At 40.6% G+C, this 8,933-nt stretch overlaps 1 long non-coding RNA gene across 1 annotated transcript in view; it reads left to right on the top strand.

The window, feature by feature from the left end:
* LOC117961591 overlaps positions 1–8,933 on the top strand; it is a 10,138-nt gene extending 1,205 nt beyond the window's left edge. The window contains exons 2-3 of the long non-coding RNA XR_004660441.1: positions 4,377–4,379; positions 8,845–8,933. This is a non-coding gene — a long non-coding RNA (uncharacterized LOC117961591). The remainder of the gene's footprint in view (positions 1–4,376; positions 4,380–8,844) is intronic.

Below are 8,933 nucleotides of genomic sequence, written 5' to 3'. Positions count from 1 at the left end.
CAGTGTGAAGTTCATTGGGATGGGAAAGCAAGAACGAGGGGGAGGGGGAGAGATCGTAAGTGTGTCTAGGTGTTATTGTGTGGGTGAATTAGAAGGAAAAGGGTGGAGAGTGAGAGAGAACATAATGGCTGGAGGGATAAAATGTGACTAATCTTGCTGTCTACCAAAAAACAGTAAATCTTTCTCAAAGCTTTCCATCAATCATGCAAACATGTAGAGGATTGATCTATGGCGGCCATCACCGTGCCGACTGGGAAGGTAGGGCTGTTATTCGCTACAGGACGTGACAGAGAGCATGTGTGAGGGGCCTGATAGAGAGGCAGAGGCCGATGAGAAAAGGAAAGAAAATAATGAGAGGGAGGAAAGGGAAGCACTTAGGTGTGCTTGATATCCTATCAGCGCCCAATACCCATCTCAGGCATGGAAAAACACCATGAATGGGATTCACTGCTCAGTTCAAATGTGCTGGAGCACATTTTGGACTGTGGATGGGAGAGGAGATCAAATAAGAGATGGATAAAAGCTTGGAAACAATACCCCCAGTTCCCCGTGTGTCACAGAGCCAAATATACAGCGGCGATATGAGTTTCTTTGTGTTCTTGAAAATGCTCCTCAGATGTTTGACGCAAGATCAGGAGTGGGAGGTGGGAAGGGGGGTGGAGGGAGACAAAACAAACAGCAATTAAGGTAGTTTGTGGATCCGTTTGAAAGGCCTCATGATCCATCCTTTAGGAAACATCTGCCATATTGATGTATGAGGCCAGGAAAAGACAAATTCCTTCTATCCCAGCAAAACAAACCTAAGCGGTGGCGAGTTGCCTTTCTATCCATTTGTAACCTGACGGATTAGCTCTTAGGGATCGACCAATACTGTCTTTTCAAGGCCAATACTGATTATTAGTAGTTAATGAAACCGGTCAACGGTACTTCCAACCGATATGCATTAACAATGAAAAGGAAAATCTTTAAGGTAAAATTAAGGTATACAAACTCCAACACAAAACTTTGTTTAAATGCTTTAAGCAGTTATTTAATACATTAGAAATATTCAACATAATACACAGTAAAAGTTAGATAGTGTGATGGTTGAGACATTAATTCAGACTCAGTGGTGAGTGAAAACAAAACAGAGGGACAGACAGAGATGGAGCAGAGCCAAAGTAGCACACTTTTTAATTAATTAACTATAATGGTTATCATGCAAATAAAACTCTGCTAGATATAATCTCCAAACATGCCCAAAAACATCTATCCCTAGCAGCTCTGGCCTTCCTGTCTACTTACATACAATAAAACACACTCACACATGAGGTCTGTTTTTTGCCACACTCAAAAATATATATCCCTCGTAACTTTTATAGTCTAAACACAGATAATACCACTATCACTTTGCTTTCAGCTGGAAATTCCAGACAACCGTCCAAATGGGAAAGAAGATAAGAATATATCTTTTTCAAGTAGAAAACTCTTGCCTGTTTAGAGAAGAAAAACATTTTTCATATTCCCCAGCAAATACCACAGTGTCTATGTCCCGTCTAGATATAACTGGAATTTAAAAGAGTTGGCCCAGAGCTGTCGGCCCGAATCACGCTGAAAGTCCCTGAGAGGAAGCAGACAAAGAGCAAAATATATAAGATTTACTGCGAGAGATAGATGGGAAAGAGACAAACAATAGTTTTTCAAACCGTGCACTTTTCTGCACATAAATGCCAAATGTTTGTAAAAGAAAAACTAGGGAAATGCCACCGTGCTGTCTTTAGGGGAAAACATCTCCTCTGGACGTGCTGCAGAGATTCTGATAAACCAGGCTGCATAAAACACTCAGTTTGGAGAAATGAGAAGATAAATGGGAGACCCCCGCAGTGAAACAAGTCTCGGCACAGTGCTACCATGTGCAAGTCAGTGTGTTTACACTCCACATTAAACAGCAAAGCTCGGTCCTTCAGCTCAAAAACTGCCGACAGAGGAAAAAATCCAACATGGCGGTGGTTTGGGTGGCTTGTTGTGCAATAAACAAAAGGAGCAGGCTGCAGTGTGCCTTTGTTTTTATGTCAACACGCAGCTGTTCATTCATAGGACCAGAGGACACACACACAAACACAAACACACACACACACACATGAATTTGTCTTTCCCCTTTGACCTGATTTTGCAAGTCACCTTTTCCAAATGTGTACAACTTTAATCCAAATAATTTAAAGGAATAGTTTGACATTTTGTGATATACGATTACTTTCTTTCTCGCTGAGAGTTAAGCCCCCTACACATGATCCGTATGGTCCATTGTTGTACTCTGGGGGGAACGGTGCCGCCCAAATAGGCCGAGCGCTAGTCTCACCGCAAAGACTTTGACCTTGTTGCCACTGACATTTCAAGGGGGGAACCACTTCAAGAAGCAATGATGACGTATACCTTTGCTGTGCTTTGCCTCGTTGCTCTGCGCTGTAACTCGCCGCTTTACTCCGGATCATGTGGCGGCTTCAGACTTGGGCTATGCAGTAGAAGAGATGTATCATGCTTTATTTCTGTGCTGTAAAAGGACAGAAACAGAGAGACTGAACTGATACGTAAGAGCCTCAAGAATTCCAATAAGCACACAGTTTTACATTAGAAATGTGTGTTTCTGCGCAACACTTGATTCTTTCAAGTGTTTACAATACCGTCTAGCAATCAAGACCCAGGGTCACACAGCAGTGGCAGCTACTAAATATGAAAACATTTCCAGTTGGAAGAAAATCACAAAATAAGCCAACAAGCTTTTTGTTCCTTGACATTGCAGCCAGATGTAGATGTCAACCCCTTGTTTCTAACGTTGCAGAGTGCAGCGTTTCTAAACTAGTAAAAAAGCAAAAAGAAATAAAGGCTTCAGCAGATGAGACTCCAGTCAGGGACCCTGTTCCAAAACTGTCAAATAAATGATGTAACCAAAAATGATGCGTTGTAGCTGAAACATGTGTTATTGCATGGCAACCAAAAGGCAACAATGCAGCATATTGTTTATGTGATGATTATTTATACATTGTTTATTATTGTCCTCATATGCATTTAAATTTTCCTCTGCAGCTAGTTCAGATCAGCGGGTTCATTTAGAGAGAAAGATGCAGAGTAATTCTGCCGTACAGTTAGATCAGAAGCCAGACTCAGACAACATTTGCTAAAGCAAAAATCCATCTGTCTGTTCTTTGCTGAGAGGAGCGAGTGGGGCATAGAGTGCACACACACACACACACACACACACACACACACAGCTCCCAACACCAGCTGGATCGGAGAAAGCAGCACTTGGGGAACAGTTGACACACTGATCTCTTTAATGGTTACATCCTCCACACCCAACACCCGAGACACTCAGACACACATGCTTTCATTTGTTTGAACCGACTAACAGAAGAAGAAAAAAATACATATTGAAAAAGTCCTTTCCTCAGATTTACAACACACACACACACACACACACACACACACACACACACACACACACACACACACACACACACACACACACACAGACACACACACACACACAAACAGCTCCCTCCTGCTCTCAAAGACATATACACACTATCCTGTTAACCACCCCCACCTCCATGCAATCAGAGGCTCAGAATAGGAAGGAGGGAGAGGAAGCGGCTCTGCATTCACAGGCTGGGAACAAGGAGAAGGAAAAACAGCCGGAACCTGGAATTTACGGAGGAAAAAACAACAGCCATCCAAAAATACCTCAGGACCATCTCCGCAGATAAACAGAACTATCATTACTCTCATGCTGTAGCTCAGGATAGTTTTCCTTACACACTTCCTTTGTCTCATCTGCTCCTCAACTCTGCTATTGGCTACGCAACTTCGAGGAAACTGAAGAAGTGCGGCTTTTTGATATTTAATCAGGCCTAAGTGGAGCCGCTGAGTCCTTCAACCGCAGACCAGACTCCACCAGCTAGTGGTCTAGTCTTTCTTTCCATTCTCCTTTCACTTCCTAAAGTGCTGTAATACGGTTTTGCATAGAGCGCAATATGGGGAAAATATGCAATCAATAAAGTAAAAAATAAACGATTGATTTCTGCTGCTTTCAGTGTTTTCCTAAAATAAAATAAAAATAAAAGGAAATCATTCCTAACAACTTTTATCTTACAAATTGAACATTGACTTGAATGTAAAAAGCACCACTAAATCATTTGTCATGTTTGCCAGACCTTCCTCCACTGCGCTGTGCAGGAGGGTCTGGCTAGTCCACACAACATTCTTGGATGGGAGAAAAACGTGCTGTGGTTTATTGGCTTTTCTTTAAACCAATCACAAGTGTCATGGGTGGAGCTAAGCACCGGGCAGAGCCACGGTGCCGCTGCAAAATAGCCTCAGGAAGGAACTTGTTTTGGTAGAAAGTGTGCATGTTCAAAAGTTGTTTTAGTCGTGCAACAGAAAACTCAGATTGGACAGATAGTCTGGAAAGGCTAACTGTCTGGATTTACCCTGCAGAGATCTGAGGACCAGGTAACTATAGTCCTCATATATTGAGCAGAGTTTAAAGTGCCAACATAAAGAAAGTGGAAGGTAACAGACATCCGACCGAAAAGAGTGAAATCCAGCGGAATTTCCATTGGCAACGGAACAATCCCGGAAGTGGATATAGACCACATTTTGACGTTTCCAAATTTTTTGTTGGCAGTTTTCTACTGATATTTTCTTTCAACTAACACAAAGAATCTCAGAGTGTTAATCGCGAAATGTGGCAGCCTTTTGAAAAGTGTTTATTGGGGTAGTTAATTTTGCAATGAAAATGAAAACTTAAATTATTGTGCATGCCTAGTTTTACATTACACCACAGTCCCGCAAGCAGGTCAAAAGCCCCCTCTAAAATGTGTCAGCGTGTACATGAAAAAAAGATGATCTTTGGGGTGTAAAACTTTATTAGGAAGGCTGGACCATCCATTTAGACCAAACTAAATACGTTAATGTAAGCTTTGCATTAAGATCTGCTCGTTTCAACGTGACAGAGCACTTCCTGTGACTATACGAGGTGGGGTTCACTGACCCTGAGGTCATTTCCTCTGACCTCTTCTTCCTAATTGATTCAATTTCCTAGCCATTGGCCTCCTATTAGGATGTCCTAATAGACCCATACCTCCTCTTTAATATCCCCTTCCTTTGTCTCCAAAAAGGGACACATTTTCACTTCTTGTCACTAAACTGTGTCCTCATATTCACATGTCATATCAGTCAAATGCCCAATACAGTGCCCCCGCATTTGTTCCTGACTCTTAATGCCAATAACCTTTAAATAACATAAATAACCTTTTACTTACATAGTAACGACATCTGTTGAACTCCAGCAGAACACTGTAGGTGTGGGACTGCAAACAGAAAGAAAGTTTACCTGAGCTAAATGACAACATGCAGGAGCAATGTCTGCAACCACCCTGAACCTCTGTAAACTGCTCTGAATGAGATCCAACTGCTTTGTGTTTACAGCTACGTATCCTATCTGGCATCTACCTCGCGTTGCCTAACTGCCTTGACTTCAAAACTATTACATAAAAGTAAATTAAATTAAAAATTAGATTGGATCTAAATGCACATGCAGTGAAGGACATATTTAAAACGCAACATTAACTGTAACTTTAAAAGTATCGGATAAGTATTTTTTACACTATGACTTTCATTCATGCTTTATGTGATCAGATTACTGTAATCCTACATTAAATTGTATCCTTTGCCCACCACACCTCGGGTCCTATGTTGCAGACAATCCACGGGCAGGGCAAAGTGTGACTATTTTGCCTTCAGGCGCCACATGGTAACCATTTAACACGGTGTACTTAACAGTTCCATCCAATTAAAGATGCTAATTGATATTCCTGATTGAGAAAAAAAAAGTGATGAAGATGCACGTCTTGCATACATGCGCCATGTATACTGTTCGGTCTGTATCGATGATTAAAGCACCGAGAGATGTATAAAGGAAACATGTCAGTTGGGTGTTGACATCTATAAACAACTCAACCCAAGTCAGACCCGTTTCTGTGTGCATGTAAACACAATATGGCATCAGGGTAATTAAAGTAGTTATGAGGACTCTAGATTGGTCTCCCTGTTTGTTCTGATGTCCGATTATTCATTATCTATTTATTAAACTTGAAAATTTCACAATAAGGCCAGACAACCGTGCATTGCATTTTGAAATTTGGATGACTGAAGCATTATATCATTCTTGAATAGTATAAACTTCATTTTTAGTTCACATTAAAGCACTATTGGATTCTGTGGTTTTTATCAACTCTTTGGCTTTACCCAATGTTATGACTGAAACATCTTTTAGATAATCTGGCAAATAGTAAGCATCAATGATGCTTCGATGCTTCATCAGCGAAACTACAGACCACACCAACAAATAAACAATTGGAATTTGCTTGTTCTTTCTTTCTCCTACACTGTTAGCTCTCAACCTGAAGTGGGTGAAAGAATTTCTGGGGTCTTCACAGTTCAGGGCATGCTTCAAAAAATAACAAAATCTCATGTTTGCTTGGATACACTGGAATTAACAAACATTTCCAGGATTGTTGATTAACTAAGAAAAGAATCCGCAGACGAGTACGCCACGACCGGTTGCTGATGCAGCAATTCCCCTGGTTGCGGTGCGTACTGCTCCCGCTCTCACTAAGCGGTGTCTTCATCTGCAGCAGTTACTGTTTATTAGTTTTAGTGTTTGACATTTTCCCAACGCAACAACTTATTCAAACAAGCCTGCTCTGGGCACGCTGCTTTAATCACAAACTCCCCTTTTAAGGTAAATAGAACTGGAAGGCCTGTCAAATAGGCATTTCACAAAACTAAGTTTGTGGTTGTTCGGTATGCTATTTCAGACTTCAGACATACACACGCGCACACGTTCCTACATGTTTGTGTGTATGTGTGTGTCAGCCCCACTGAGAGCGTTATTACAAAGAGCCAATAGGAGTGAAGGACCACACTCTAGCACATCCTGTTTGACTTGACCTCAGAGGATATTCTCCTTTCCCAAGCAAACAAACCGCTGGGCTTTTGGATCGTACCAACGTCGGAGGGGAAGGGAGGGGACGGGAGCTTGGGGATCTCTCTGGTGGGGAATCAGTGGGTAGGATGAAGTTTTTGCAGAAGAGAGAGGCGAAAGAGTTACTGCTTTGCGAGAAAAAAAAAGCATCTCTGAAAAAACAGATAGGTGTGTTTCTAATGTGTGGGTCACCAACACTGGCTCAAAATGTCTTTCCATAACCATCCAATCTTACAATTGTCCAATATCAAAATCAACTAACCCTAAACATTTTCCCATGAGTTTTCAATCCAAATGTTATGGTCCTTTTCAGAAAACTAATGTTAACATGTTGAATAGTAATTAGTGCTACTTGAGCAAAAACCTAAACTCAAGACACATAAACTACATAGATGCCAATAGGGCTGGCACTAATAATTTTCATTATCAATAAATCTGACCTATAAATTACCATAAAATAGTGGGAAAATGGCTGTTATGATTTCCTACAACTGAAGGGGATGTCAAAAGGGTTGTTTTATTCGACCACCACTCCAAAACCCAAAGATATTTCATGCATGAGGAGGAAAAGCAGCAAGTCTTCACATCAGAGAAGAGGAAATAAGTAGTTGTTTGCATTATTGCTTGAAAATGACTAAAACGATAAATCCATAATTAAATTAGTTGCCATTTATTTTTCTGTCAATCAAATGATCAATTGATAAACGAATCACCCAATTGTTGCAGGATGTGGTTCAAAAAAATACAAAAATAAATAAATATCTAAAAAAAATTATTAATAAAAGAGATACCGACAGGCCACAGATCCCAAATGTAAAAACTACCATGTCTGGGTGTTCAAAGTATTTTTTTTCAATTGGGTTATTAAGTCTGTTTTAGGGTCACTCCCTTCCAAACTGAACCCTAATTAAAAAAACAGCATTTTACTAAACCTTGCTCCATGACATCACTCAGCCTGCCCCATCTGACACTATTGTATCACTGATTTTGCAGCTTTACATATTATGCAAAAAGACATCTCCTCCTATGGCTGTATCTGATTAATCCATTATTTGGTTAAGTCGCTCTAGCTCACTCCCTTCAGTCTCCCTGTGGTGTTTTCCTCGGCAAACGGTGGGCCAGCATGGGGCTGCTACTGAGACTCCTGGGATTAATGCTGCCGATTGACACTAATCTCATTGTGGCTTTGGAGAGACCGTGTACAACCACTTCACTCTCACTCCCAAATACTCACATTTATGGCACCAATCCGCGGGGACATTTATAGCCGAGGTGGGATTTGTATAGTGATTTCCCTCATTGCTCATCTTATGGGTGGTTGGATCTCAGTTTTAAATCACTGATGTAGTATGAACTCTTCGTAAACTTTATAAACTGAAAATGATACTAATAAATATGTGAAATCGCTTTAGGCACATTAAGAGTTATACTACTGCCCCTTTTTTATTTCATATTCAACACCAAACAAAGAGTAACTGTGGTTATGTTAGGTATTAACAGTGTTGTTTTTCATTTACCACATAAAAAACTGTTATTCTACAGCAGGATTCTTCAATAATCTATGTTCTTAGTCCTGGACTGTGTGTTCGTAAATTTAATCTGAATTAATGAGCATTAATTCAGAGAGCAGTGTGAGTCCTTCCACTTATCTGATTGAAAAATGAAGGTTCTCTGTTCAAGCTGAATGATATTCATTGTGTTTTATCAACTTCAGGGGCTGTTGTCACTATATTTAGCCCACAAAGACTGTGTTTCCATGGCTACAACAAGAGTTGATGTGTGCTGAAGGCATCAAATCTATACAATCTATATACTCTGAGAACCAGTGGTGTAGTCTACGTGACACGCAGGTATACGCAGTTTACCCACTAAGAAAGCTCCAGGATTTCCACATACCCGCTTAAAAATG

Source organism: Etheostoma cragini, chromosome 18 (genome assembly GCF_013103735.1).
Source record: "Etheostoma cragini isolate CJK2018 chromosome 18, CSU_Ecrag_1.0, whole genome shotgun sequence".
Lineage (NCBI taxonomy): Eukaryota > Metazoa > Chordata > Actinopteri > Perciformes > Percidae > Etheostoma > Etheostoma cragini.
This window is presented reverse-complemented; position numbering and strand designations above follow the sequence as displayed.